Source organism: Erythranthe guttata, chromosome 4 (genome assembly GCF_056151865.1).
Source record: "Erythranthe guttata isolate IM_541 chromosome 4, IM_541, whole genome shotgun sequence".
In the NCBI taxonomy this organism is placed as follows: Eukaryota; Viridiplantae; Streptophyta; class Magnoliopsida; order Lamiales; family Phrymaceae; genus Erythranthe; species Erythranthe guttata.
Genome location: NC_142536.1, coordinates 12,750,217 through 12,757,974, shown reverse-complemented (window position 1 = coordinate 12,757,974; position 7,758 = coordinate 12,750,217).

Sequence of the window (7,758 nt, the reverse complement as noted above, 5' to 3'; positions counted from 1 at the left end):
TAACTCTCAAAATACTCAAATATTCTTTAAAATTCGTCTTCTAAAATAAGCCAAATTGGCAACCTATTTATAAGGTCTAAAAAGACTCCTTTTTCACAAGGAAAAGGACTCCTACCTAAACTATAAGAAGGAAATAAATAAATAAGCAAATCCTAACCATAAAGGACTCTAAAATAATAAAAACATAATAAAACCTAAATTAAAAACGTGCATAATTAAATAAGATAACTTGATCTTCAAGTCGACTTCTCGATCACCCTTCTTAACTCGCGACATTGGGCTGTGCACGTGCATGCAATTAAAGCTCAATTTCGACACTGTTCCACTTCGAATATCTCTTCGCTCAAAACATGAAAGTTGTAGATCTTTCAGTTAGCTTTCCGAATCATTTTGAATCAGCTCAATTGGACTTCGGATGCGAGAGTTATAACCCGAATGGTAAACTCTGCCAGAATAGGCGAGAATCTCGGAAGCATGGAATTCGACTTGTCCAACGACTTCTTCTCTTTCTTTTCTTCCAATTCCAAACCACGGACTCCTCAAAAGCCTGATTTAAGCCTTTAATCTTCAACTCCAACACGAACGGCTCCATTAATCTCATTCGCTTTCTCTTCTTCCAATTCTTTGTCTTGGAGCTTGTGCGGATCGTATCATTCTCCCCCTCTTTAAATGGATTCGTCCTCGAATCCGTACAAATATTCCAATTCTTAGTCTTCGATCTCGAGAGGATCGTATTAACCACCCCCTGGACGATCTTCACGTGGTCGAGGTCGATCCGCCTGGGGTCGAGGTAGATGGGCTCCATGCCTACTGAGTTGTAACATGCATTGCGGCCGGAACCAATCCATGTAATCCGGCGAAGTGTCCGCCTCCCCGAGTTCAACTTCAACGGACCTTGACTCCTCGTCCAAACAATACTCCTCCCACCGATCATAGAATCATTCGCCATAGGCGGTGAATACCGAGTTCTGGACTGGTCGACCTTTGTTAACCAAAGCTTTGTACATAGCCTTTGACATGTATACATGACCTGGAATAATCTGGATCCGGTTGAACCGCCTCAACACTTTGTCCGGATGATATGCCTCGAAGTGGTCCATGCAGCATATCATCCCACTAAACCAAACATAATCTGGCATCGGGACACAAATAGCCGTGTATGGTGACCATAAAACCTAATAAAATATAAAAAAATAGATTTAGAAACCTACTTAAGTAGTAATAACAAATTATTAATCTTATATTTTACCTGATCGGGTATCAAATCATCTAATTGAGATCGCAAGTACATGGCTCGTTCAGGCATCGAAGTAGTATTTGATTCGACTGGCTAATGGCCCCTCGAATTCCGTCTTTAATGTGCCACACGCCAAAAAAAGAAAGTGCCCGTAAATCCATTATTGGAAGAGCGTCAGCCAGCCAGTCAGCCATCGAGTTCGTTGAATTTTGTGAGGCTGACGATAGTTCATCGTACAACCGGCAAAGACATGCAATGCCCCAAGCATACTCGCCGATCCGATCCAAATCAGAGACGAGATTTAGATACTCCACACTTACCATGTTGCCGGTCTTGTCGCACAATATAGTACACCCCAACAAAAATAACAAATACGCCCGAATGGTGTATGTCCTTTTCTCCGCACTGTCTCTCATGGTCACCTTACTAAATTTGGCGTTCAACCATTCCAACTTCACCGCTTTCCTCTTGTCTACATCTTCCGGGTACTCACCTAGCAATTTGAGCATCAAATTACTGGCCTGCGTTTTGGAATCACAGATCAAACGTTCGCAAGATACAGTACGCCCAACAACTGGCAAACCGACCAATGTACTCACATCATCAAGTGTGATGGTTATCTCTATAACAGGTAAATGAAATGTGTTGGTAGTGGCTGCCATCTCTCTATGAAGGCTCTAAATAGATGGCCGTCCACAGTGTTGTACGAGGCGTGTACAACTGACATTAATCGTGCTCTTTGTACGGCCTCCATAATAAATGGCGTCGGCGCCCAGCCATTCAAAGTCTGTGTGTGATTCCGAAATTGAAATTATGAGCCGCGCTCCGGGCACTCTAGACCTCCATTCACAATATGATAAGAAATATTCTTATCAAAGTTTATGTACAATTCCGATATATCGGGACCTCGGACCGGTTCGTTGCTCGAATCACCAACTTCTACAGTCGATGGGAGAGGTAGAGCTGGCACCGGATTCGTTGAGGAAGAACCCTCTCCAGACCTAGTCTTGGTCGTGGTTTTTTTCTTGATCGTGGTTGTTTTGCCCTTGCTCTTATCGAATAATTCCTTCCTCTTCTTACGGTTCGAGACAGACGGGGGTATACAAGGTTCACGTGGTTCTCCCACTGCAAGAAACCGAAAATAACACACAAATAAATAAATATACATAATATAAAAAACAAACAAATAAAAATAGAAAAGAAAAAAAAGATTAATAACAGTTCATTTTCGACAGCAACCTGTCGAAAATGTTGGCAAAATCGTCAGTAACTTGTCGATTTTGCCATAATTTTCGACAGGTTTTTGTCGAAATAGTACTTCAATAAATTTTGACGATTTCACAAAAATCGACTAGAAGGTGTCGATTTATGCATAATTTTCGATGGCAATATGTCGAAAATTTTGACAAAATCGACACTTTCAGGTCGATTTTTGTGAAACGAAAAACAACCACAGAAATTTCAAATCAATGCTCAAATCGACTGAATTTAGATGCACCCATTACTAAATAACGATGATTCCTACCTAAAACAATCAAATCCTAAATACCCATATCAAATAATCAAATCCTAACTCAATATTTAAGGAAAAAAAATTGAAACTAATTCTTACTTGGGATAACGACGGCAGTTTGTTGGCCTACAGGCGTCCTCGGCGACGGCGGCCGCGGCGGCGAGGCGTGAGCATAGTTTGAATCTCGCCGGTGAGCGACGGTGGAGGAGGCGGCGCCGGTGGGTTCAAAGTGGGGGGAGGTTTTTTTTTTCTTCTTTTAATTGGTTTTAAAATAAGAAATTTCAAATTTTTTTTGATATAATTGATATTTTGTAAGAAAGGGTATTTTTGTACTTTTAATTTCTTTTTAGTATTAAAGTAAGAAAAAAATTATATATATGTACTGAATTGTGGTTTTAAACTTGGTAGTATTGAACTGAGGAAATTTTGGGATTTGTTTTAGTGACCCCCTAATAATAAACATAAGAGGCTACAAAAAATTAATAAAGGAGAAGAAAGTGTGAAAGATAAAAATAATTTATAGAAATTATAATTTACAATATTAAAAATAATAAAATAATTAAAATTTTAAAAAACTAAAAAACCCGGGTTGAACCCGGTTGAACCGGTCCAACCGTGACCCAAATGGTTATCCGGTTTTCTGTCCGGTCCGATTCTGACAACATTGCTATTAATACAAAATGTATTATCTATAAAAGTACACATGGTAAATAAAATACAATTATTAATTTGTTGTTTGGTACGTATTTATGGTATATTTTAAAGAGTAAATTCCACTTCCCCCTTTGTACTTTGGCTCGATATCACTTTACCTCATTTTACTCTCAATAGCATTGATTTGCCCCCTTGTACTCTGGTTCGATATCACTTTACCCCCTTCTACTCTCAATTGCATCGATTTGCCCCCTTGTACTTTAGCTCGATATCACTTTACCCCCATGTACATTCAATTGCATCGATTTGCCCCCCTGTACTTGAAAAATTGTCTCAATGTGGCCATCGCGTTAGTTTTCGCACCTTTGACATCTACACTGTTTGATATAAGTGCGCTTTATAGTTTACCTTAGGGACTAACACGCATGTGAAACTTGAACGGAGACTGAACCGCGTTTTTAGCTTGGATTTGAGGATTTATTTGTACAAACCCCTTAGAAGAATCATAGTTAGTTATATTCGTAGTTATTTATTTAATTTATTTATTTATTTATTTATCAGTGAACATGAAGATGAATTAGGGCATCTCCAACCTTGATGGTTTTGGGATGCTAAAAGTTATACTTGAATATTCTTACCATTTTCAAACAAAAAAATTTGCTCCAACGGATGTGGTATAATTTACATGACCTGCAAAAATGGAAGACTTAACTGGTATATATACCAGTTACTGTTTACGAAAGCTATCTACCAATATATTATAATAATAAACTAAACGTACCACCACTGCCCATAAAGTGGTTAGGATGAAAGACAAGTACAAATATCTATTATATTCAAATAACAAAATTAATAAAATATAATAGAAAGGTAAATTATAAATGATGTGGTTAAAGGTGGTGGTAAAAATAGTTTGTTAAACCACTATTCACATGCTAAAAAAATTATAACATGTCCCTTTGTAATTTTTAAAGTTGGAGATGCCCTTAGAAAGAAAATGAACTTTTTTTTTTTGATAAGTAAATACATTTAAACCAAAGAAAAGTCAAAATTACAAACGTCAATACAGGGGTATCCCCCATCACAGAAGCAAAAAGAGGGAAAAGAATTGAGAGGAACAGCACCATCCCAATTAACAGAAAGCGACCGACGATGAGCTAAATTATGAGCCGCAAAGTTTGAAGAACGAGGAATAAATTTGAAGCGCCACTTTGGCCAAAGAGCCCAAAATTTTCGAATTTCTTCAATGATGCAACGACAATTCCAGAACACCGTTACTGAGATGTTGATGATGAAGAACATTGCGTTAAGGCAGTCGGATTCAATAATAGCTTCGTCAATCTTTGCATGGTTAAGAAACATGCATGCGTTACGTAGAGCAAGGGCCTCCGCAACAGTGGGATCCATGCAAAGGTTTTTTGTGGAGTGAGCAAAGAAAATCGAACCATTGGAATTACGGAAGACGATGCCAGTTTTGGAGACACCATAAGAAAAAGTGGCATCAGTATCGACTTTGGTCCATCCATGGGATATCGGAGGGTTTGCACCAAACCTGATGTAGTGCAGTGTCGGCTTTCGTAATGGAAAATTTTTGGCTTTCCCAATGCTCCATCGCACTCGTTTTGATTTTCTTTGAAAGGTCCTGAACAGAAAAGGAGGGAGAGTTATAAGCAATTTTATTTCTATTCATCCAGACAAAATCAAGTAACACAACAGCAAAAATGATAAACTCAACCCTAGTTTCAAGAGAATTAAAAAGATTTGAATTTTTGTCAAAGAGAAGAGAGAGCCAAGCTTTAATAGAGAGGTGATTCAAAGCAGAAATACAAAAGCACCATTTAGAAGTAAACCAAAGTTGCTCAATAAATGGGCATTTGATAAAGGTGTGATCAACACTATCATCATGGGAGGAACAGAAGTGGCAAGACGTGTTTGAGACTGGGAAAAGTTTATTGAGTCTGGATGAAGTGGGAAGGAGACCAAGAATGATTTTCCAGATGAGGAGTTTATGCCTATTGTGCATACAAGAGTTCCACAGGTCTTTCCAATTAAACGAAAGTTTGGAATGGGTATATGAGAAGCGGTTTGATTGGTCAGTGATGTAAGCGCTCTTTGTGGAGAAAATCCCTGACTTGGAGGGGCTTCAAAAAAGAGTTTGAGGCTTCACATCTGGGGAGATTTGGATCTTTAGGATTTCATTAACAATCTCAGGGGGAAAGAGATAGTCAAGAATGTCCTTTATCCAAGAGGGGCTCCCAATACAGAAAAGGTTTTTGACAAGGCTAAAGATGTGAGGAGAGAACGATGGAGGGGGGATAAATCCAGGAATGGTGGGGATCCAAGGGTCTTGCCAAATGAGAACATTGGAGTTAGAAGAGATAGAATAGCAAGCTCCTTTAAGGATAAGAGATTTGGATTTAGTGATATCTTTCCAAATCCATGAAGAGGATTAGAATTGAGCTCAAAGTGGAGGAAGTGTTGCAGGTGGAACTACTTGTGTTTAAGGAGATTGGTCCAAGGAGAGTCTTTGGCAGAGGCAAGGCTCCAGGCAAGTTTTGAAAGGAGAGCATTGTTGAAGTCTTCCATCCTTATAAAGCCCAAACCACCAAGAGATTTAGGAGTACAAATGGAATCCCAAGTTTTAAGCATTAAAGCATTTCCATTACTATTTTCACCCCACCAAAATTTTCTCATGGCTGAATCCATTTTAAGACAAACAGATTTGGTAAGAAGAGTGACAGACATAGCATATGAAGGAATTGTTAGTGCAACAGCTTTGATGAGAATAGTTCTCCCAGCTTGAGAAAGATTTTTTCCTCTCCAGCCACATAGCTTGTCATTAATCTTGTCAGAAAGGGAATGGAAAGCTTTGGTTCTGGATTTCTGTTTACAGAAGGGAAGACCAAGATGGGTGATTTTGTGGTTGCATTCAGAGAACACAAGTATATTAAGGAGCTCAGTTTTGGTTTGGGGAGGAGTGTTGGCACTGAAATGGATCATGGATTTGGAATTGTTTGCCACTTGGCTAGACCAAAGGGAGAATTTGTCAAGAATGAGTTTGATGCATAGAGCATCCTCCTTTGTAGCCCTGCAATAAATCACAAGATCATCAGCAAAAAGAAGATGGGAGATAGAAGGGGAAGTTCTAGAGATTTTAATGCCTTTAAAATGAGAAAGGTTTTCCTCCATGAAAATGAGTTTTGGAAGAAGCTCCATATAAATTACAAAAAGAGAGGGGGAGAGAGGATCTCCCTGTCTAATGCCTCTAGATGGGGTAAGATAACCATATGGGGCTCCATTGATGAGGAATAAGAAGCTAGATGTTGAGATACACTCCAAAATCCAATTGGTGAACTTGCTGCAAAATCCAAAGTTAGCCAGAATACAGTGAAGTAAATGCCATTCAACTCGGTCAAAGGCTTTTGCAAGATCGACCCTGATGGCCATAAAAGCGTTATTTCCTTTCTTGTTATGAAGGTAGTGCATTATCTCATGGGAAATGATATAATTATCCTGAATATTCCTTCCACTAACAAAGGCAAGCTGTGAAGGAGAGATAAGAGAGTGACGGTGATTCTTTAATCTATCTGCAAGAATTTTGGAAATTATTTTGTAGGAAACATTGCATAGACTAATGGGCCTGAAGTGGTCCACTTGAGAAACATTAGATTTTTTGGGAATGAGGGCAACAAAGGTATGGTTCAAAGCATTAAGCAGGTGGCCAGTTTTAACGAAATGTTGAACAACTTTAGTAAGAGCATTGCTAGTGATTTTCCAGATTTTTTTGTAAAAGAGAGGGGGGAGTCCATCAGGGCCAGGACTCTTGTTTGAAGAGAAATTAAATAGGGTTTGCTTGATAGTAGAGATGTTAGGAGTAGAGCACAAAAGATTGTTATCCAGATCAGAAATGGAAGGGGTAAAAAAGTTATCCAGATTAGGGGAAAATGGAAGATTGGAAGAGGTGAGATCAGTTTTAAAAAGACAAGAGTAGAAGTTGAGAAAACAATCACCAATAGAAGACAATTCAAACACCAAGTTGTTATTCAAATCTCTAATAGATAAAATTCTGTTGGATCTAGAGTGAATAATGGCAGTAAGGTGAAAGTAATTAGAGTTTGCATTACCATGAGTCAACCATTTATCCTTAGCTTTTTGTTTCCAAAAAGTTTCAAGACGTTTGTACCATTCATCAAGGTTAACCTGAAGAGCCTCATCAAGGGCAATGTTGGCAGAGGATTCTTCTGAATTTCAGTAATCTGCTTTTTGATAGATGCAATTTGGGTGTGGCAGTTTCCAAAGTGTGTAGACTTCCATTCTTTGAGGGCCTTCTTGACATTTTGGTTCGACTGTGGAA